This window comes from Lutra lutra, chromosome 7 (genome assembly GCF_902655055.1).
Source record: "Lutra lutra chromosome 7, mLutLut1.2, whole genome shotgun sequence".
NCBI classification, from domain to species: Eukaryota; Metazoa; Chordata; class Mammalia; order Carnivora; family Mustelidae; genus Lutra; species Lutra lutra.
In genome coordinates this window covers 46,494,232-46,518,940 of record NC_062284.1, presented here as the reverse complement: position 1 = coordinate 46,518,940, position 24,709 = coordinate 46,494,232, and the positions used below count along the sequence as shown (strand labels likewise).

The window sequence follows — 24,709 nt, the reverse complement described above, 5'->3', positions numbered from 1 at the left end:
CCTTCAGCTCAGGTCATGACCCTAGGGTACTGAGATCGAGCCCTGTGTCAGGCTCCTTACTCAGCAGGAAGACTGTTTCTCCCTCTCCCTCTGCCTGCTACTCTGCCTGCTGTGCTCTCTCTGTCAAATAAATAAATGAAATTTTTAAAAAGACATTAAAAATTTTTTTAAGGAATAGATACCTTATGCCAAAAACAGGATACTATATAAAAAGTATCAACTGTGGTAAAAGAACCAATTAAAAATTTCAGACACAAAACATATAATCACTAGGAAAAAAAAACACTTAATGAACAGAGTACACAGTGTATTAGACATAACTGAAAAGAAATTAATGAAACAGAAGTTGGATATAAAGAAATCATCCAAAATGCAGCACAGATAAAGAGACCAAAAAAAACCTTAATAGAGACATGAAAGATAGAATGAGGAGATCTCACATACATCCAATAGGAGTTACAAATAAATAAATGAGAGAGAGACTATTTGGAGAAATACAGGTGAAATTTTAAGGATCTAGTTTTCTTTAATTGAAGAAGCTCAGCAACCAAGCAGGAGAAATAACAACATGCCTTCAACTACACATAATGGAATGAAATTGTAGAACATCAAAGTCAAAGAGAAAGAGCTTAAAACTATCAGAAAGATGATAAAGCTTATCTTTAAAGACACGACTATTTATTAAACTTATAGCAGACTTCTATCAACCATCAGTGCCAGAAGACTGGAATGCCACCTTCAAGGTGCTGAGGGGCAATGACCTAGAGTATTAGACTCTCCTACACTCTTGCTCAAGACAGATATACAAAGACTGAGAGCTTATTTCTTACAGGTTCTTGCTGAAAGAGCTAGTAAAGGATATACTCAGGAAGAAAGAAACTTAAGTCTGAAGGAAGAAGTATGTCCCAAAAGCAACTGTAAGCAAAGGAGTTGGAGAACATACAGGTCAAACTGTAAGTAGCTTAAAGAAAGAATAACTAGGGGCGCCTGGGTGGTTCAGTGGGTTAAAGCCTCTGCCTTCAGCTCAGGTCATGATCCCAGGGTCCTGGGATCGAGCCCCACATCGGGCTCTCTGCTCTGCAGGGAGCCTGCTTCCCTTCCTCTCTCTCTCTGCCTGCCTCTCTGCCTACTTGTGATCTCTGTCTGTCAAATAAATAAATAAAATCTTTAAAAAAAAAAAGAAAGAATAACTAGCTGATCATGTATTAGGAATTAAAATTACTTAGATACAATCCCAACATTTCAGGGAAGGGGAGAATTCCTTTCCACTCCCACGCCAAATTTGGCTCTTATCTTAATTCCACCTAACACACAGAACAAATACCAGCCCAGATAGCAGGAATAAATGTCTCAATAATAGCATCTTGCTTTAAAAGTCTTTATAAGGGATATCTTATGAGCTCTCAAGACAGAAATGATTTTCTGGGACCATTGCTTCTTGTGGAAAGTGCCATTCTCTATTTTCTAAGAATAACAGTAGGGATTTTTTTCTGACCAAAATTTAGGAAGACATTATTTCAAGAACATCTGTACTTCTCAACATGAAATAAAAATTTTAAAAATTTACCTGATGATTTTAGCTATATTTGCTCTTGAGATTAGTAACTTAAAAATCCAGATTTTTAAAAGAGGGACATTTTTGTGCAAATATCAGCTCCTGCATATCTGTCTCTGTGTGTGAAATTCTAGGAACTGTATTTAAATTAAAGAAAAGGAAATACCTATCTCTCTGATTTTCTTTGTGCAACTCCATGTCTCATCTGAAAATGAACTATTCCTTGGTTCTGCTGTCTGCCTCTCTCTTTCTTGCTCCTTTTCTTTATATTTCTTCTAGTTTTTTTTTTTCTGTGTCTTATCTTCCCTCTATTTCCTGTCTTTAACTTGCCAGTAGTAGAAATCACTTTAAAATAATGTGTTTAAGATACTAATTGTCAAGTCCTAGCTCTTCACTTCCAAGCACTGTGGACCTTAAGCAAATTATTATTCCCGCTACACTTTAGTTTCTTCATTCATGAAGTGGGGACATGATGTCTATCAGAGAGTTCTTGCCAGGATTACTTGAGATAAAGTATGTGAAATAGTTAACATAGAGTAGTGCCCAGTAAAAACTGATTTGCCTCCTTACTTGAATAGTTTTATGATCTTTGTCTTTTATTTTGAAAGAAAGTGAACAAAATGTTTTCTATTTCTCCCCCCAAATTCTCTATTTCTAGTTCCTTCCAAAGAATTGCTTCATACCTAATACACCTGAACTTGTTTTCTTTCATTAATAATCAATGGGTTTTCCTTGGATGGTGCTCACTGCAGTTCCAGTCATCTTACCAGGTGACAGAGGCACAGAGCACCCCCAGAACACTCTAGTAACACACCACTTCAGCTCCAGACAACTTGTCAAGGCACCCACTGCATGGGGTACCCCAGGACCTCCCAGCCCACACCTGCCTCATCTCCAATTGTCCTGCCAGCATCCACCTGTGCTGAGTGGCAAGGAACATCCAGTCCCTGCCCACTGCAGCTCCAGCCATCCCAACCAGCTGGTCCAGTGTGGCCCCAGGACCACCAGACCATTCCAGCTACAACTCCAGTCAGCCAATGAAAGCTGCCAGGCACACACAGTCTGCACAGGAAATGTCCCTACACAAGGCCATCCCATTAACTTTAGAAGTAGCTGTTCCATCTAATTCATAGAAACAAACACAAGAAGTCAAACAAAATAAGGAGACAGAGAAATATGCTCCAAATGAAAAAAACAAGACAAAACCTCAGAAAAAGAACTAAATGAAATAGAAATAAGACATTTACCTAATAAAGGGTTTAAAGTAATAGTCATAAAGATGCTCATTAAATTGGAGAGAAGAGGGGGTAAACTTGATGCGAACTTCAACAAAGAGAAAATATTAAGAACCAATTGGAGTTGGAGAATGCAGTAACTGAAATGAAAAATACACTCGAGGGAATCAACAGCAGTTTAGAGGATACAGAAAAATGAATCAGCAATCTGGGGAAAAAAAGGTAATGGAGAACACCCAAGCAGAACAGCAAAAAAAAGAATTTTTAAAAATAAGGATAGGTTAAGGGATCTCTGAAACAATATCAAGCATGTAACATCCACATTATAGGGGTCCCAGAAGGAGAAGGGAGAGAGACAGGAGCACAAAACTTATTTGAAGAAATAACAGTGAAAACTTCCCTAATCTGAGAAGGAAACAGACATCCAGGTCCAGCAAGCACAGAAAGGCCCAAAAAAGATGAACCCAAGGAGGTCCACACCAAGACACATAATAACTAAAATGTCAAAGATTAAAGATAAAGACAGAAATTTACAAGCAGCAAGAGAGAAGCAACTAGTTACATGCAAGAGAAAAACCCATAAGGTTATCAGCTGATTTTTCAGCAAAAACTTTGTAGGCCAGAAGAGTGACATTATTCAAAGTGCTGAAAGGAAAAATCCTACAATTAAGAATACTCTACCTAGCGGGGCGCCTGGGTGGCTCAGTGGGTTAAGCCGCTGCCTTCGGCTCAGGTCATGATCTCAGGGTCCTGGGATCGAGCCCCACATCGGGCTCTCTGCTCAGCAAGGAGCCTGCTTCCTCCTCTCTCTCTGCCTGCCTCTCTGCCTGCTTGTGATCTCTGTCTGTCAAATAAATAAATAAAATCTTAAAAAAAAAAAAAAAAGAATACTCTACCTAGCAAGGTTATTACTGAGATTTGAAGGAGAAATAAAAAGTTTCCCAGACAAACAAAAGTTAAAGGAGTTCATCACCACCAAATATATGAGAAATGTTAAAGGACTTCTTTTAATGGAAAAGGCCATAATTTAAAAAAAAAAATTATGGGGACGCCTGGGTGGCTCAGTTGGTTAAGCAGCTGCCTTCGGCTCAGGTCATGATTCCAGAGTCCTGGGATCGAGTCCCGCATCAGGCTCCTTGCTCAGCAGGAGCCTGCTTCTCCCTCTGCCTCTGCCTGCCATTCTGTCTGCCTGTGCTTGCTCTCTCTCCCTCTCTCTCTGACAAATAAATTTAAAAAAATCTTAAAAAAAATTATGAAAGTAAAAATTTCACAAGTAAAAGTAGACATACAGTAAATATAGTAAAACAATTACCTATAAAGCTAGTAGGAAGGTTAAAAGACAAAAGTACTGAAATCAATTATATCTAAATAATTAGTTAAGGGGACTCACAAAATAAAAAGATGTAAAAAATGACAACATATACATAAAATGTGCAGGGGAGGAGTAAAACTGAAATTCGTTTAGAAAGTCTTTAATTTTCAGTAACGATCAACTTCATAAACTGCTATATACTTAGGATACTGCTATATGTGAACCTCACAGTAACCACAAACCAACATCTGTAGTAGATACATAAAAAAAATAAATAAAGATAAAGGAAGCCAAACATAAACTAAAGAAACTCATCAATCACAAGGAAAGAGGGATAAAGGAACAGAATAGAACTACAAAAATAACAGGAAAATAATTAACAAAATGGCAATAAATACATAATGAGAATTACTTTAAATGTAAATGGTCAAGAGGCACATGGGTGGCTCAGTTAGTTAAACCTGACACACCACCTCAGGCTCAATGCTCAGTGTCGAGTCAGCTTGTCCCTGTCCCTCTGCTCCTCCCCCTCCCTCTCTGTCTCTCTCTCTCTCAAGAAAAAAAAAAAAAAAATATATATATATATATACACACACACACACACACACACAGAAAAAGAGAGAGAGAGAGAGAGAGAAGACAGAGTGAGAATGGATGAAGAAAAACAAGACCCATCTATACACTGCCTACAAGAGACACACCTCAGACCTAAAGACGCACACAAGCTAAAAGTGAAGGGATAGAAAAAAAAAAGCAGATAGCAATACTTATATCAGGCAAATGGATTTTTTATAACTAGTTTAAACATTTTATTTAGGTATTTATTAGAGAGAGAGAGAGAGAGTGCATGCGTGCAAGAGTGGTGTGAGGGCAGAAGGGGAGGGAGAGGGAGAGAATCCAAGCAGACTCTGAGCTGAGCCCAGAGCCCCATGTGGGGCTGGATCTCATGACTCTGAGATCACGACCTGAGCTAAAACCAAGAATCAGACTCTCAATTGATTGAGCCACCCAGGTGCCCATCGGACAAACAGATTTTTAAACAAAGACTAAAGAAAGAAACAAAGAAAGGCTTACACAATGATAAATGGATGATTCAAAAAGAGTATATAGCAATTTTAAGTATCTATGCACCCAAATTGGAATGCCTAAAAACATAAAGCAACAGAGAGAAAGAGAGAAATTGTCAGTAACACATTAAAAATAGAGGACTTTAGGGGAACCTGGGTGGCTCAGTCAGTTAAGCAATCAACTCTTGGTTTTGGCTTCAGGTCATGAGATCGAGCCTCACGATGGGTTCAGATCTCAGTGGGGAGTCTGTCTCCCCTCTCCTTCTCCCTCTGCTCCTGCCCCACCTGCACTCTCTCTCTTTCAAATAAACAAAAACATCTTTAAATAAATAAATAAATAAATAGGGGACTTTAAACCCCCCACTTACATATATGGATAAATCATCCAGAAAGGAAATTAATAAGAAAAACAGTGGCTTTGAATGACAATTAGACTAGATGGATTTAACAGATATATACAGAATATTCCATCCAGAAACAGCAGAATATGCATTCTTTCCAAGTGCATTATGGAACATTCTCCAGAATAAATCACATGTTAAGCCACAAAACAAGTATCAATAAATTTACGAAAATTGAAACCATATGATGCCTCTTTTCTGACCACAACAGTAAGAAATAAGAAATTAATTACAAGAAAAAAACTGGGAAAAAATTCAAAAATATCGAGGCTAAAAAATATGCTGCTAAACAATTAATGGGTCAACTAAGAATTTAAAAGAGAAAAAAAAAACACCCTTGAAACAAATGAAAATAAAAACACAATGGTCCAAAATATTTGCAACACAGTAAAAGCAAAAGCAATTCTAAGCAAGAAATTTATAGCAATACAGGCCTACCTCAAGAAGCAAACAAAAAAAAATCAAAGAACAGTTTAACCTTACACCTAAAAGAACTAGAACAAAAAGAACAAATAAAGTCTGAAGTTACTAGAAGGAAAGAAATAATAACGATCAGAACAGAAATAAATGATTTAGAGACTAAAAAACAATAGAAAAGATCAATAAAACCAAGAGCTAAGTCTTTGAAATGATAAATAAAACTGATAAAACTTTAGCCAGATTCATCAAGAAAAAAAGGGAGAGGACTTACACAAGTAAAATCAGAAATGAAAGAGGAGAAATAACCACCTAAACCACAGAAATACAAAGAATTGTAAGGGACTATTATGAGAAACTATATGCCAACAAACTTGACAACCTAGAAGAAATGGATAAATTCCTAAAAACATACAATCTCCTAAAACTGAATCAGAAAGAAATAGAAAATCTGAATAGACCAGTTACTAGTAACAAAATTGAATCAGCAAACAAAAAACTCCCAACAAAATAAAGTCGAAGACGAGATGGCTTCATAGGTGAATTCCATGAAACATTTAAAGAAGAGTTAACACATGTTCTTCTCAAACTATTCCAAAACAGTAAAAAGGAAGGAACGCTTGCAAGCTCATTCTATGAGGCCAGCATCACCTCGATACCAAAACCAGACAAAGACACTACAAAAAAAGAATACTATAGGCCAATATTTCCAGTGAAATTAGATGCAAAAGTTTTCCACCCCATATTAGTAAGACAAGTTCAACAGTACATTAAAAGGATCATTCATGGGGCACCTGGGTGGCTCAGCGGGTTAAAGCCTCTGCCTTCAGCTCAGGTCATGGTCCCGGGGTTCTGGGATCGAGCCCCGCTTCGGGCTCTCTGGGCAGCGGGGAGCCTGCTTCCCCTTCTCTCTCTCTCTGCCTGACTCTCTGCCTACTTGTGACCTCTGTCTGTCAAATAAATAAATAAAATCTTTAAAAAAAAAAAAGGATCATTCATCACGATCAAGTGGATTTATTCCAACGATAGGCAAGGATGTTTCAATATCCACAAATCAAACATGATACATTATGTTAATGAAATAAAGGATAAAAACAATATGATCATCTCAATAGATGTAGAAAAAGCATTTGACCAGATTCAACATTTGTTCAAGATAAAAACTCCTAACAAGATGGGTTTAGAGGGAAAATATATCAACATTTTAAAGGCCATAAATGAAAAACCCACAGTTAACATCATACTCAATGGAAAAGAGCTAAAAGCTTTTCCTCTAAGATCAGGAAAAAGCCAAGGATGTCTTTTCTCAGTGCAATCCCAATCAAAATACCAATAAGTATTTTTTAAAGAACTAGAACAAATAATTCTAAAATTTGTATGGAAGCAGAGAAGACCCTGAATAGCCAAAGCAATCTTGAGAAAGAACACAAAACAGAGGTATCATGCTTCCTAATTTCAAACTATACTACAAAGCTATAATAATCGGGGCACCTGGGTGGCTTAGTGGTTAAGTGGCTGCCTTCAGCTCAGGTCATGATCCCAGGTGCTGGGATCGAGCCCCGAGCAGGGCTCCCGGCTCAGCAGGAAGACTGCTTTTCCCTCTTCCACTCCCTCTGCTTGTGTTCCCTCTCTCACTGTGTCTCTCTTTGTCAAATAAATACATAAAATTAAAAAAAAAAACAAAGTTATAATAATCAAAGCAGTATAATATTGGCACAAAAACGGACACATAGATCAACAGAATAGGATAGAGAGCCCAGAATAAACCCAAACTCGTGTGGTCAATGCATCAATGACAAGGGCAATATATGATGGAGAAAAGAAAGTCTCTTCAATAAATGATGCTGGGGAAACTGGTCAGCTGCATGCAAAAGAATAAAACTGGACTACTTTCTTACACCATATGCAAAAATAAATTCAGAATAAATTAAAGACCTAAATGTGAGACCTGAAACCATAAAACTCCTAGAAGAAAACATAGACTGTAATCTCTCAGACATCAGCCTTAGCAGCATATTTATGGATATGTCTTCTCAAGCAAGGGGAAACAAAAGCAAAAATAAACTATTGGGGCTACCTCAAAATAAAAAGCCTTTACACAGCAAGGGAAACTACCAAGAAAATGAAAAGGCAGGGGTGCCTGGGTGGCTCAGTAGGTTAAGCCTCTGCCTTCGGCTCAGGTCATGATCTCAGATTCCTGGGATCGAGCTGCAGGGCTGTTTGCTTGGCAGGGAGCCTACTTTCCAACCCCCCTCCCTACTTGTGATCTCTCTCTCTTCGTCAAATAAACAAATAAGATCTTTTAAAAATTTCAATAAGCAATTAGTATCAAAAGTATATTAAGAACTTATACAACACAGAAAAAATCAACAAATAAACCAATGGGGAAAAGTGGACAGAGGACCTAAGTAGAAATTTTTCCAAAGAAGACAGACAGATAGCAAACAGACACATGAAAAGATGTTCAATTACCAATCATCAGGCAAATACAAATCAAATCCACAATGAGATACCACCTTAAACCTGTCAGAATGGCTAATCTCAGAAAAACAAGAAAGAACAATTGTTGGTTAGGATGTGGAGAAAAGGAAACCTTCTTACATTGTGGATGGGAATATAAATTGGTGCAACCAATGTGGGAAATACTATGGAGTTTCCTCAAAAAACGAAAAATAGAAATACCATACAATCCAGTAATTCCACTACTGGGTATTTACCCAAAGAAAACAAAAACACTAATTGAAAAAGATACACGCACCCCTATGTTTATTGCAACATCATTTACAATAGCCAAGATATGAAAGCAGCCCAAGCATCCATTGATAGATGGACGGATAAAGAAGATGTGGTACACACCCACACACACCCCTCCTCACACACACACAGAGGGATATTACTCAGACATTAGATAACTGAGATCTTGCCATTTGTGACAAAATGGATGGACCTAAAGGGTATTATGCTAAGTGAAATAAGTCAAAGAAAGACAAATGCTGTATGATTTCATTTCCATGTGAAATCTAAAAAACAAAACAAATGAGCAAACAAAAACCAGAAACAGACCCAACAATACAGAGGACAAAATGGGGGTTGTCAGAGGACAGGGTGGTGAGGATGGGCAAAATGGGTGAAGGGGAGTAGGAGGTATAAGCTTCCAGTTATGGAATGAATAAGTCATAGGGATGAAAGGTGCAGTATAGGGAATATAATCAATGGTATTATAACAGCATTGCATGGTGACAGATGGTAGCTATACTTGTAAGCATAGTATAACATACAGAGTTGTCCAATCACTATGTTTTACACTTGAAACGATGTAACATTGTGTGTTAAAAAAATCTTTTTTTAAAATAAATAATGTTCAAACTGAAAGCCGGAGAGATGAGCTAGGAGCTTTCCAGGAGAAAAGAGATGGAAAGAGAAAAACATAATTCAGAGAAAACTTGCATATTTGTTTAGCATTGATGTTAGTCTAAAACATCACTAATGTTAGCTCCTTAAAGGGAAAAACTATTTGCCTTAAAATTTTAATTGAGCAATTAGTGTTTAGAAAGGAATAAAGGAATGTGAGAGCTGCTTTTCTTAGAAAGCTTTTCAGTCCAATAAACTTCACCTCTGTTCATGTAGGTTTGTTTGAATTTACACATATGTTGGAGTCTCTTTCGCACCAGGCCTTCTCTTTGGAAAATCTAACTTTCATTTTTATTGATACCTGCACTTATTTACCAAATTACACACCAAAGCAAAATACAACCACGTAGGATTTTCACTATTTGAAGTTGGTGCCCATTGTTGTTTTTTTTTTTTTAATTATTTATTTATTTATTTGACAGACAGAGATCACAAGCAGGCAGAGAGGCAGGCAGAGAGAGAGGAGGAAGCAGGCTCCCTGCTGAGCAGAGAGCCCGACGTGGGACTCGATCCCAGGACCCTGAGATCATGACCTGAACCGAAAGCAGCGGCTTAACCCACTGAGCCACCCAGGCGCCCCGGTGCCCATTGTTTTAATTTGCATTTGACTTCCCAGTTACTCGAGGGCCTATGCCTTCTACTTCTTTCAAACATGTAGGGGATGCTTGATAAAAGCATTATATATTTTTGCTGCCAATGTTTTCTGTATGTACAAATTCAAGGTTTTTTTAGATTCCACATATAAGTGAGATCGTACAGTATTTGTCTTTCTCTGCCTGACTTGTTTCACTTAGCATAATGCCCTCACGGTCCATTCATATTTTCACAAATGGTAGTATTTCCTTCTTTTTTATAATTTGTTGAATTTTTTTTTTAAGATTTTATTTGTTTATTTGACAGAGAGAGATCACAAGTAGACAGAGAGGCAGGCAGAGAGAGAGAGAGAGAGAGAGAGAGAGAAGCAGGCTCCCTGCCGAGCAGAGAGCCCGATGCGGGACTCGATCCCAGGACCCCGAGATCATGACCTGAGCTGAAGGCAGCGGCTTAACCCACTGAGCCACCCAGGTGCCCCATTTGTTGAATTTTTTGATAGAAAACGCTTCCCACCCGTCAGTGTTTACCAAATTGTGTTTCACAGAACACTAGTACCTATTAGGCATTAGTAGAGATCAAATCAGTTTGCATATGATATCTTCGTCCTGTAGATTCATGGCACATACTAGCCTATTAGAGGCAATTCTTCAAGTAGTTTCCACGAGCAGCTTTGTGGTTTCCATCATTCATTTTTCATACTCATTTTTCATGTAATACCTATTAACATCCTGAAAACATCCTATTAACATCCTGAAAAACAACCCCTTTTAGAAAATGTTAATCTACAGGGGCGCCTGGGTGGCTCAGTGGGTTAAGGCCTCTGCCTTCGGCTCAGGTCATGATCCCAGGGTCCTGGGATCGAGCCCCACATCGGGCTCTCTGCTCCGCAGGGAGCCTGCTTCCTCCTCTCTCTCTCTCTGCCTGCCTCTCTGCCTGCTTGTGATCTCTGTCTGTCAAATAAATAAATAAAATCTTTAAAAAAAAAAAAAAAAGAAAATGTTAATCTACAGAGATGGATGGGCTTCTACACACTTCAAGCATTTTTCCAGAAACCTAACTTCTTTCAACAGAGAGATAAGACTTAAATAGCATCCAAATACAAGTATATTCTTTGGCAAAGGCCAGACGAATTAACTTGGTGTTCTGGAATATCAGGGTTTTGATTGTTTTATTCTATTTTTTTAATGTGGCTACCAAAGGAGAGTCAGAGGACAGTAGCTGAGTGCACCAGAGTACAATCACAAAGACAAATCACATGCACTCTTCTGCTAATGTGGGAGATTAGGAATTTTTTACAGGCTTGCTGTGAGGGCCCAGTGAGATTACCCATGTGAAAGTGCTGTCTATACCAGAGCAGCTTGCATTGGTCAAAAAATAATGCCCTTGGGATACTGTTGACTGTGGGAGTAGAAGTGAGAGGGGCATCCTATTGCTCTAAACAGAAATAATCATCACGGGCCAATTGGGTAGGGGGAATGATTTGAGCTCTGACCCAACCAGGGTATGATTTTTCTTTCCAAAGGAATTCTAGAGTCCACAGAACACTCAGATTAGATATCCCAGGTCTGGAGATATGAACAAGTTGGAGGGAGGAAAGAAAACAGGACCTCACAGGGTTATTATGAGGGCACAGTAACTGTACAATAAATGTTAGCTATTATCAGAGAGCTATAAATACTCAACTGTTTGAGAAAGTACATAATGAAAGTCACAAATGCCCATCTATAGAACAAAAAGCAGGCAAAATACCTGCAAAATTACCAGAAAGAAAAAAATATATATATGCCTAGGAAGCATAAAAATATAAAACAAAATAAGATGACAGGACTAAATCTTTACATAATAACTAATACATATGAATGAGATTAACTGAGAGAGAAATACTCAAACTGATCTATCCCCCCAAAAAATCAGTACACAAAAGCCACATCTAAAACCAGAAATTGATAAAACCCGATGTTGCTGAGAGTGGGGCAAGGATGTTCTTAAATCCAATGTTTGTGAGAAAATAAATTGGTATAACGTTTCTGGAAGGAATTTAGACTTATTGTATCAAAATGTAAAACGTACGCACCATTGTACTGAGCTGGTCCACTTCTAGAAATTAGCCTGAGGAGAAAATTGCACAAAAGCAAAAATCTGAGCACAGGATGTTGATCATTGTGTACTTTATGTCATCAAAAAATGCAAACAAACTAAATGTCTAACAGTAGAAGACTGGTTGAGTAAATCATGGTTTATAAATATCCTGAATGATTGGCAAGCATTAGTAACCATGGTGTTAGTCTGTAGTTTTTGACTTGGAAATCTATCCATTGCAAATTCTGAGTGGAAATAGCAATTACAGAATAATCAGTGAATTATAACCCCGTGTATGTGAAACTTTAGAGATAGCTAAGGAATTACTATGGCTGTTGTTCTAGGTGATGGGATTTGGGGATGATTTTTATGTCATGCTTTATAGTTTATCTTGGGTAAAAACATCAGTCATGAGAACTCCCATTTTTGTGTATGCATCTAAAAAACTGTAAACCTTTAAAGCCATTGGCTCAGCCTCACAAGACCCCAGATGCCTAAATGCTTCATTCCTATCATTCTCAACGATAAGTTTTAGGAAGGGGAAAACAACAGATTGCTATCAGGAAAGCCATGCCCTAGACAGGCTTCCTGCCTGGAGAGATCAGTAGGGACTTGTCATGTCGACCCAGCTACCAAATCACCTCTAGGGCAAGTATTTATTTATTTATTTTATTTTTATTCATTTTATTTATTTGCCAGAGAAAGAGAGAGAACACAAGCACAAGCAGGGGGAGCAGCAGGCAGAGGGAGAAGCAGGCTCCCCACTGAGCAAGAAGCCGGTGCGGGACTCAATCCCAGGACCCTGGGATCATGACCTGAGCCGAAGGCAGATGCTTAACCGACTGAGCCACCCAGGCATCCCTCTAGGGCAAGTATTTATTAATTAATTTACTTATTAAAGATTTATTTATTTATTTTGGAGAGAGAGAGAGCAAGAACAGGGGTAGAGGCAGAGGGAGAGAGTAAACTCCCTGCTGAGCATGGAGTGGGGTTCCATCTCCTGACCCTGAGATCACGACCTGGGCCAAAATTAAGAGTCTGACGCCTAACCAAACAACCGAGCCCAACCAGACGCCACAAAACAATGACTATTTTAAAAGTTAACAGCACAAGGGCGCCTGGGTGGCCCAGTGAGTTAAGCCTCTGCCTTCGGCTCAGGTCATGATCTCAGGGTCCTGGGATCGAGTCCTATATCGGGTTCTCTGCTCAGCAGGGAGCCTGCTTCTCCCTCTCTCTCTCTGCCTACTTGTGATCTGTCTCTCTCTGTGTCAAATAAATAAATAAAATCGTTTAAAAAAAAAAGTTAACGGCACAGAGGAGAGTGGGGTGCCTGGGTATTTAAAGCAACTGTTAGGATTAGGGTTGAAAAGTTACTGAACGCAGGCCCTTCTCTATCTGTTTGTGTGGGATGTTTTGGCTTATAGAAATTTTTTGGTTTCTACAGTAGGGCAAGTAAGGAATTTTCCCCAGTTAGGGTACTTTCTGAGGCTGCTTCGCGTTTCGAACAGCTGCACAGGTGGCTATGGGCCGCAGAGAAACAGGGTGAGCCTAGAAAGAGCTTCCTACCGCTTCTATTTTTTAAAAAAAAGCATCACTTTTGTAAAAACAAAACAAACAAACAAATCAACAAAAAACCCCCAAAAAACCCAAGAAAATAAACAGCCAAGCTATTTCGTGAAGGCTCGTGTGGTCAGCAGTGTCATAGCACGATAAGGACTGAGAAGGGTTTCCTGGATGCAGCAACAGGGCGGTAGTGAGTGACCTGGTCAAGAACAGCTTCTGTGTGTGTGGTGAGGAGGGTGGTGGGTGGGGGGTTTTAAGAGAGAAGGAGAAGAAAGGAAGTGGAGAGAGTGAATTTGGGCAACTATTTATGAAAGTTTGGCCCTGCTGAGAAGGCCGGAGACAGAGCAGTAAGTAACTGAAGGGAGAAATGGGGAATCAGGAAGAGGGATTTGATTTGGTTTATTGTGTTTTGTTTGTTTTAAGATTGAAAAGGAGCTTGCTGATAAGAAGTAGTTGATTCAGCAGAGAAGGGGGATGCTCATAGTGGGAGTGTCTGGAAAAGAGGAAGGGAATGAAAACCAGAGCACCAGGAAAGGAGCTGGCCTTAACACAGAATGATGAATGTTGTAACTGGTGGCGAGGGAGGGGACAGGAAAACCCACACAGAGATCAGACCCACATGGAGATCAGATGGCGAGCTGCCTCTCCAATGATGATAGCCACTGAAATAAAGATGGCCCTGCAGGGGCCAGCGCCACTATTTTTAAGACGGTGGTACTGCTTTTATCATATACTTTTGATCTGGGCGCACTTAACCTAAATGTTCATTATCCTGACTATGATGCCTTCATGGGCATATACATGTTTAAACTCATCAAGTTGTACAGTTTAAATAGCACACTTTATGGTACATGAATTCTGCCTCAATAAAGCTTTAAAGATTTTTTTTTTTTTTTTTTTTTTTTTTTTTGGTAGTTTTAAACTGGCCTGCCTTGGTCAACAGGGGGTGTGGTTGCGCATGACAAGATGGGAAGTGGTTCTTTTCCTCGGTTTTAGTTCTATGGTTCTGTTTTTCCTAATCTTTTCTCAGATGGCAGAGCTCTTATTTGCAGGAATTAGAAGAAAGCACTTAAATAATTGTAGGCATGAGGATATAGGCAAATGGACGTGCAAAGTTTGGATGGAGATCCAGAACTGCAGAAATGCTCTCGGTGTCTGAGTAAGCCAGCGTTGACAGCCCTGGTCAGAGAAACAATGAGACAGCAGAACAAAAGCATTTCTTCACTGTCATTTGGCAAAGATTATAGTTGCTGCCTTCCAGAGAGTTTGGTTACCCATTTTTGTGAATCAGTCAATGCCAGGACAGATATCACATCGCTGGCTGACTGGAGAGGGGAACGGACAGAATTGAGAAGGGCTTCTTTGTACCAAAGGCAGGTTTGAGGACTTTCCTGCAGTCTGGGACAGAGTGAGCATTGGCCCCTGACCCATGGGGAGACTACTGTCTCCTGTATTATGTCCTGGGTGTAACATTTTGGAGCAAGTAGGTCTTTCTTTCTTCGTCTCTCTTTTCTTATCTGCAAAACTGAATAGTCTTTGCCTTACCTGCTGCTCAGAATAAAAGTGTAAGATCCCAATGAAAACATCAAAAAAGGGTACCTGGGTGGATCAGTGGGTTAAGCCTCTGCCTTCGGCTGAGGTCATGATCTCAGGGTCCTGGGATTGAGTCTCACATCAGGCTCTCTGCTTGGCAGGGAGCCTGCTTCCTCCTCTCTCTCTCTCTCTGCCTGCCTCTCTGCCTACTTGTGATCTCTTTCTGTCAAATAAATAAATAAAATCTTTTAAAAAAAAAGAAAGAAAGAAAACATCAAAAAAGTAAAAGGAGTTGTGAATATGAGCTCTTAATGCCACTGCCACAACTTAGCAACGCAGTTGGTAATCTAGGGGTCTCTGGTTTGGGAAAAGGTTACACATCCTCACCTCTCCCAGATACTTGTGGCGGGTTTTGTTGATTGAGTATACCAGTCAATGATTCCTTCCTTCTACCCAAACTCGCATCCCCCTTACCTATCATAACAACACCATAAGGTAGACACTAGTGGCCTCATCTTACGGTGTAAAAAAAGGTACAGAGAGGTTAAATATCTTTCCTTGTGTTACAAACTAATAACATTGAGGAGGTGGGATTAGAAACCAGGACTCAAACACCAATGCCTGATCTCCTACTTCTCTCCGCTATTTTTGAAACGCTAGTGTCTCCAGTATAGCAGCCACTGGTCGCATGTGGCTATTTATTTATTTATTTTATTAAAGATGTTTATTTATTTATTTGACAGAGAGATAGAGAGCACAAGTAAGCAGAGCAGCAGGCAGAGGGAGAAAGAGAAGTAGGCTCTCTGCTGAGCAGGGAGCCCGATGCGGGGCTCAATTCCAGGACCCTAGAATCATGACCTGAGCCAAAGGCAGCCACTTAACCAACTGAGCCACCCAGGCGCCCCGTGCATGTGGCCATTTAAATTTAAGTTAATCAAAATGAAACGAAATAAAAACTTCAATTTCTCACTAGCCACCTTTCATTTGCTCAATAGCCATGTGTCCTCACCATATTGGATGGCGCAGATGCAGAACATCTCCATCATCCCAGGAAGTTCTAATGGACAGTGCTGCTGACACTTCACTGTCATGCATCGGGAAGCTACTGTGAGACAAATGAAACACTTTTACTTGATTTTGCTCGTCTTTCATCTTTATTGTCTAATTCTGAATATTCTCTCTAATTCCCCTTGAGCACTCCACTGAGTCCCAGGAGGGTGGGCCTGGGGTTGACCCCCTGGCTCTGCAGGGCACCCAGCCCACAGGACAGACACCATGATTGTGCTGACAAAGACTGATGCCGACACTCTCCCCGAGTCCAGGAGGCAGCAGCTGGGAAGCCATCTGCGGCAACAGCACCAGGGTGGGAAGTGAACAGCCTGGTTCTCCAAGTCTGCTGTATTTTTGCCAGATCTGTCAGAAGTAGACAGAAGCAGAAAAGATAAAGGGATAAATCAAGAAATGAAGTGAGGGGACAAGAGTACTAAGGCTAAAGACGCTAAAAACGCGTGATGGAATTCTCTTCTAGTTCTTCCGGGCCCAAGCGGATCCTGCAAATCCACGAAGGAGAGAGACTTCATGTGCCATTCCCATAGTGGGAGGAATTTCGGAGTCACTCACTCTCTTCAAACACCCACCAGGCATGAATTTATAATCCTGGATCGGATTATGTGTTAAAACAACATCCTCCTGATGACGAACGCTCTAGAATAAGTGGTGGAATCAGGTGTGGCTTTAAAGAAGAAAAGAAGAAGAAAAAGAAATGAGAAAAAAAGAAAAAGGAAGAGACCATGGGTGACCCTCTCCTCATTTGGTCCTATGAATACCTCCTCCTTTGTCCTCATGCTGGATATTTAGAAACCCCTACTCTAGTACTTATCCTTCCTCAGGAGTCCTATATGCCTATAGGAGTTCTTTGAGGACCCATACAACTTTTGGCATTCATTCTGACATCACACCCATCGAGGACACCAAATTTCCATCTAAATGTAACAAGTTTGACCTGCACAGCTTTTCTGCCCATGTTTCTCCAGCTCTTTGTGTAATTTAGGAGTAAAATCTTCAGAACATTATAAAATACTCAGGTGATTCAGAGGTACTGTTTTGCAAGGCCTGGCTTACCTCATATGAGCATTATATTAAAGTACGGGCTCTGAACTCTTCGTCTTTAATTTGAAACTTTTGTAGCAGCTTCAACGCCTCCTTCCCAGAAAGAATGGTGGCCTTGCTCCAAACTACACTATATGTCTTCTTCTAAGTATCCAGGATTGTTTTGGTTTCCTACAGCTGAGGGGCCACTCTGTGAACTGCTGTTGGCCAAGCCCGCTGTGAGGAAAACAGGATTCAGCCTCTGGGGTACCACACACAGGGCCAAGGAGCTTGGAAGCCACTTAGAGAAGAGGCTCGGTGAAAAGTGGCAGGCCTTCCTGAGATTCTGGGTCCTTCCCTATTGGGGCACAAATGATATTGGAAGCCTGTGCTTAGAGTTTCTCAGGGGCCTGGCACTTTGTTCTGTCGTCCCAGTGACTCACATGATAATTTCCCAGGCCTTCAAACTGGGTCACCAAGCTTTGTTTATCTAGAGAGCTCCCCTGGGAGGCCACTCTAAGAAAAGCAGGCCGAATGGAGATGTTTGGCCAGGTGATTCTTTTTGCTGGCTTTTCGCCTGAGGAAATATTACCAGTATTCAGGCCAGGAGTTGGGAGAATTAAAAGCTGTCCAACATCTGGGTTGGATCAACAGTCACCGGTGTTATTAGTTAAGTGTTAACCACGCTGCTAATGGTGGTTCTCGCCATGAGAGAACCTAGGAAGGTTCTTCTAGGTAAAAAAGACAGCAAGCTGGCACTATGAAGCTGGCCGTAGAAGAGAAGCTTCCATTAACTCTGTGAATGTCACCTGACCAGTTTCTTTCTATAGTCGACTGTGGAGTCAGCTTGGGTCAGTACTTCTCAAATTTGAGCTGTCACAGACCCCAACAATGTATCTGAAGACTTAACAGACCTGAATTTTTTAACTTAGAATGAAAAGTTTCTCAAAGCAGCGTTGTTCATAATGGCTAGGAAGTGGGAACGAAATCAAATGTCCATCACCTGATGAATGGATAAGCAAGGGGATACAATGAAAAAATGTTCCATCTTGCAAAGGAACAAAGTGTTGATATATATCACAGCAGATGAATCTTGAAAATGTCCTAAATGAAAGAGGACAGACACAAGAGGCCATTCCATTTATGTGCAATGTCCAGAAGAGGCAAATCCAAAGAGACAGAAAGTGAGTTAGTAATTGTCAGAGGCTGGAGGGAGAGGGAAATAGGTAAGGACTGCTAATGGGAATAGGGATTTTGGGGGGGGGGGTAATGAAAATGTTCTGGAATTAAATAATGATGGTCATTGTATAATCTGTGAATATCTTAAAAACCAGTGAATTGCACAGTGTAAAAGGATTAATTTTATGGTATGTCAATTATATCTCAATAAAAAGTTATATGATATTATTTTAGTTGACTACTAGGTACCAAGATAAATACTTTCTGTGGGACAGTGAATCCCTGTGTCCAGATTCACTTATGAGGTAGCTAGCCACATGGTCCAGAAAGCATTTATGTTAACTTTGAATGGTCATAGAAGGACATCTAAAATTGAAGATATTCACAGCTAACTTCTAGACCCTGAAAATTCATCAGTGAAAACTCCAAGGATCCATAAACCTGGGTTTTAGAAACCTTGACCCAGATAATCTCACAGGATTTGTTCCCCTTTCAGGTGATGTATGGTGAGGACTTTTCAGTAAGGTACTTTCCAAAGACAAAGCCTAACCAGGAACACCTTGGGATTTGCTTGCATCAAATTACTCCATCTATACTCCAGGTAGTTGATCAAATATGGGCTCTTTGAGGATGGAAATGCACAAGCCCCAGGATGGGATGAAAATGGAGTTCAATACCAGGTAATCTAACGTGGAAAATCCTTTGAGGAAGGCCTCCACTGGAGTCTTACTTGGGGCATGGATTGACCACCCCTGCTTTACACTCTGTGACTTTCCACTAAGGGTCTCTAGCAATGGAATAAATGCTGCTAACTCATATGAGAGGGGAAGGCCAGTGGGCATTTATGAGAGCAAGGGGGTTTACCTACAGTCTGCTTGGACATGGGCAAAAGTGAAGGATTATAGTGTATGGTTCATAGCGAACCAGATGAATTCAGTTCATCAAATCTTTACCAAGCACCTCTTCTCTACACATTAGACAGTGAGTTGGTTCTGGAAAGTGTGACCCCTGCCTTTGGGGAGCCAACAGCCTAGTAGGGGAGACTGTTACGCTGAGTGTCGTGGGAAGAAACTTTATGTTTAAAGGACTTTGATAATTATTGAGTGCTAGAAAAACATATGGTAATAATCTATCTTGGTTATCCAATATGCATGAATAGTTGGTCTGATTCCTGGCTCTGGGTATTTGTCTAATAAGAATATTTTTGTAGAATTAAGCATTAAGGCACTTATTGGATATCATTTACATGAGTACTGACTGAATTTACCATCTCCCATAAGGGCATTTTTGTGTTGTGCCCACTAGGTGTCTCATTATTTTGCAAGAAAATGGAAAACACAATGTTTCTTCCTGTGTCAGGAGTCAGCTACAGAAAATATCCAGCTCCCTTGGCTAAAATCTCAGCCCTGTGCTAGCAACCACTGTATAAAATGCCCACTGTGTAGTCGCCTCTCATTTGAGAAGAAGGAATGAAAGAAGATGTCTCTGTGGATTCTCTTTCTTATAAGCCACGTATCTACAAACTGCTCTCCTAAAAAAGCCAGGACTAGTAAGATGAAGTAGGAATTCTTCTGCAAAGTGGATACTGAGACCTACAGGCTGCAGCACTATTATCTCCACCGGTTTCCTGGGCTAGAGTTTAGCTGTCATCTGCAGGTGAACTGACACCCCCAAACCACATCATACTATGTGCCAAGGCAGGTGTCTTCTTCCCTATTCATTGGTGTCAAAGAAATTGTTTTCGCAATAAAATCCAGGGTCTCTTCCGGCACTGGGAATTTCAAATTTGTAAATGATATACGAGTGTTTATCCCAGTATTTTCGCCTTTGTCGTGCATGACTTTTCTTTCAATGGCTATGGCAGCACGCTTTGCCTCTGAGTGACATCAGAGAGAAAAAGGCACCAGAAAACAAATAGGAAACTGAATGCCTTCAAAAATCGACTGCAACTTAAAGAGCTCATCTCATCAGGGTTTCACACTCTTCCAATGGGAGTGGAGATGGGTATAACCTTTCTGCCATGCAATTTGGCAATATCTACCAAGAATGCATTTCAGAAGTTGATATTCTTTTACCCTGTGTCTGTCAGGATCCCAAGAGGAAAGGGGTTTCACCAGGATGGTTCAAAGGAAGAGACTTTAATAAAAAGACTACTTAGAGACAGACAGGCCAAGTTAAAGGAGTAAACAAAGGATGTCGAGGCACCTAAACAAAAGCAATAGTGGGAAGCTGTTACCATTCCTAGAGCTAAAGGATCGAGGGAAAAAATAATCTTGGAATAGAATCCAGTGGTAAGAGCTAGAACAGTGGAGGGGGGACCACCAAGGAAGGGGGTTGGTCTGGAGGTGGGGAGGGGCATGCAGTCACCGCCCCAAAAGTAGGGAGAGAATGAGGAGGATTATCCTTACTTCTCTCTTTTCTTGCCCTCTGATCTCCTCTTGGTGCCACCCACTGACTGAATCCTAAAGGCAAGGAAGCCTGGAGATGCTATCTATAAACACAGAGAGCAGTAGAAAGAAAGGCAGAGAAGGGAGTGGGGGGGGGGGGGTAGGAATGGAAAACAACCAGCACAATGCTATAATCCCATTTCTAGGCATATATCCTAGGGACATAATCAAAGATGGGAGGAAAAAAATTGTATGCAAGGATGTTCTTCATAGAATTAAGTATAATAGTGAAAATAATGGAGATATTTTCTCCTATAATGGAGAAGAGATATATAAATTATAGTGTACCCACAATTTGGAATATCACTGTGCCATTGTAAACATGTTTGAAGAATCTGTGATGAATGCAGAAACGCTTATCATAAAATGTTAATTGAAAAAGGGGGTACAAAACTGTAGGCATGATATTAACTCAAATCCTTGAACACCTATATGCAAAGGGAAAGCAATTTTTTTGGTTGTCAAATGATCCTTTATTGAAATACTTTCCTTTGCAGTTAACTAGCTGGGCATTCCATTGCATGACTATTGATGTCATCTATGATGTCATGAGGGTGGCAGCCATCCACATTGCAGCCCTCACGTGGGCAGTCCCCAGGATCTCTTTAACGGTTCCAGATTGTTCTCTGGCTACAGATCACTGCCGCATCTGTCGGGCAATATTGACAATCTGATCAAAAGTCATATTTCCACTGTGCTTCATGTTTTTCTGCTTCTTTCTGTCTCTTGGTGGTTCCTTGAGGGCTTCGATAATCAGGGCAGAAGGTACCACTTTAATCTGGGCCTGTCTATTCTGAATGATCAGTTTCACTGTAATCCTTAGACCCAACCAGTCACAGGTCGCTTTGGTGATGTCATCACCAGTCTTTTTCAGAGACCAACTCAGTGGGCCGATCTTTACTCCTCAGGGACGTGGCACCAACTTTGCCATGGGTGCCTCAGGTACACGACTTTGATCTCACTGGGGACGAACTTGGGCGGCATGGTGGAGGTGGCGGCTATCAGATGGTTGAAGACAGTTATACTTTTGCCTCCTCTAGCTGAAAGCCAAAAGTGGAAAAACACACTTTATTTTTCTTATTTTTTAAAAAAGATTTTATTTATTTATTTATTTATTTTGACAGAGAGAGAGAGTACAAGCAGGGGGAGCTGCAGGGAGAGGGAGAAACAGACTCCCACTGAGCAGGGAGCCCGATGTGGGGCTTGATCCTAGGACCCTGAGATCATGACCGAGCTGAAGGCAGATGCCTAACCCACTGAGCCACCCAGGCACCCCAGAAAAAACACTTCAAAAAAAAAATTTCTTTTTGATGATGGGGTTATATTATCTTTTCTTCAAAACTTCCAACTTTTTATTCCTGTTCACAACAAGCATATGATACATTTGTGATCAGAGAGAAAAAAAAAATCAATGCTGAAAAGGAGAGTTGACCTCACTGAAATGGACTCTGGTCAATTTAAAATATTGATGATGGATGCAGCAACTATTGAAGTAAATTAAAACCAATGGCATGAAGGGTGAACCTCATTCTGAATCTATTTGCTATCTGGACAAAAAGTGAAAGAAAAATCAGTCAATTTCTACATAATATCAAATATCCAGATGGATGATTTTGATTTTTTTTTTAAGATTTTATTTATTTATTTGACAGACAAAGATCACAAGGAGGCAGAGAGGCAGGCAGAGGGGAAGCAGGCTCCCTGCTGAGCGGAAAGCCCAATGAGATGAGATGCGTGGCTATATCCCAGGACCCTGAGATCATGACCTGAGCTGAAGGCAGAGGCTTAACCCACTGAGCCACCCAGGCGCCCCGATGATTTTGATTTTTGACTACACGTTTTATTCTTCACTTGAATGGCAGGTATCATATTATTTCAGCTTTAGTTTAGTTTAGTTTAGGACTCTTCTTACCTTACAACTCTGGAAAATCCAAGAAATTTCTATAACATAAAAGTTGTCCCTTATACTGAAATAATAATGTTCTCTCCTTTAAATTTTATTGTTTAGTGCTCTGTATCATTTTAAAACTATATATATGTATACACAAAGAATAGGAAAGTTTCCCTTGGCCACCTGCTCACTTGGTCTCTTTCCCTTAGGTAACCTGTTTTTGGTTTCCTACGTAATTCTTAAAACATTTGCTTATTGTTTACATGCATACATATATATATATAGAAATATATGTTTTATTTTCATTTTTTCAGTAAATAGTGTTTATATTGTACATCTTATTCTGCAACTTGCTTTTTTCTTCATGTTGAAGCTCTACTTCCTTCATTTCCAATGGTTACACAGTGTTCTCTGGTTTGGATATTATGTAGTTTGACCACTTCACCTGTTGATGGTTATTTAGGTTGTTTTTCGTTCTGTTATTTCAGACAATGCTGTGGTGACCACTTTGCGCATGCCTCTGTCTGCATACATCTGAGCATCATTTCTCTAAGGGAGCAACTGAAAAATGGTATTTTGTGTTTGAAAGGAATAGGCACTTCAGTTTTTAGTAGGGACCGTCTAGCAGCCTTCCAACAAGCTTTATCAATTTATGCTTCCAATATGATGAAAAGATGCCAAGCCTTGTTAATAATCAGGAAAATGAAAATTAAAATAACAATAGGGCACCATTTTCACCATCTTGGGCTCACAAATTGAAAAAGGTAATACAAAATGTAGAGGAGAATAGAGATATGTATACTCACAGAAGGGTTCTTTTTACAACCAGCATCTACATATTAGGGAAAGGTCCTTGGAGACTTGGGAAAACTGATTACACTGGACTTCTTTTGATAAATAAACAAAGGACATTTCCGTTAGAGGGTCACTGACTTTTATAAGAATGCTGTTAACAGCGTTTGCCCGTTTGCCCGGGGCATTCTTATCAGTTACTATTGTTTTGTAATCACTAATTCCTTAATTTGCTCTGTAGATAAGAACTTCTCCATTTTAATAACCACGTTGCACTTTCTCATAGGTTGCTTCAATTGTCCTCTGCTGCAGGGACCCTGTGAGTTGTTACTTTAGATGAGGAAGTTGAGGCTCAAAGAAGTTCAATGATTTCCCAAGCCAGCTAACAAGTAAAAGGGCTAGAGTCCTCCGACTCGCAGTTAAATCAGCTTCCCATTTATTCAGTTGCTATTAAAACAAAGGACGGTGGAAGTCCTCCCTGCTTCTTCTTTAAACTTCAAGTCGTCTGAAGGGAACCACAGGGGGCAGCCTAGTGCAGCAGAAGATTATAAAACAGGCTGGAAGCCCGAGAAGGCTCTGTGCTCCTCCCAGCGGAGTGAACTTACACACGTCATTTAGCTTCCCTGGGTCTCCATTGTCTCTTTAAAAAAAAAAAAAAAAAAAAAAACTACTAGTACTGTAAGAAAGATGATGCCATGCAGTTCCTCCTAGTTGTGAGATTTTATTTAAGCCAAACTTAGATAAGTGCTCCTTCTCTGCTCATATATTTTATGAAATACCATTTTCTGCAATGGATTTTTTTTTTCCTCTGCAAATATGAACCCACAAAGGAAATACACCATGGAATGCTTTCTTCAGTGGAAGTCTGAAAATGTTCCCTTGTCTCCCTTTCTCTTTCCTTCTCTCTGTCTTTTTCTTTCTTTTAGCATTATTAAGTTAAACCCTATGCCAAAGGCTAGGGAAATCCCCAGGGAACAACAGCAAATGGTTTCAGGTAGCTGGCTGCATCTGAAAAGATGTTTTCTGCCTGGATATCTTACTACTTGGCAGAACTCCAATTCCACCTACATTTTTTGTTGCCTCTTATTACAGATTTTTAAAGCGACTTACTTTCCTATCCTATTTCTAATAGTGTGAAAGCTTGA

At 40.1% G+C, this 24,709-nt stretch overlaps 1 pseudogene; it reads right to left on the bottom strand.

The window, feature by feature from the left end:
• Positions 1-21,268: 21,268 nt before the first annotated feature.
• Positions 21,269-21,871, bottom strand: LOC125104350 (60S ribosomal protein L12-like; annotated as a pseudogene).
• Positions 21,872-24,709: the final 2,838 nt, after the last annotated feature.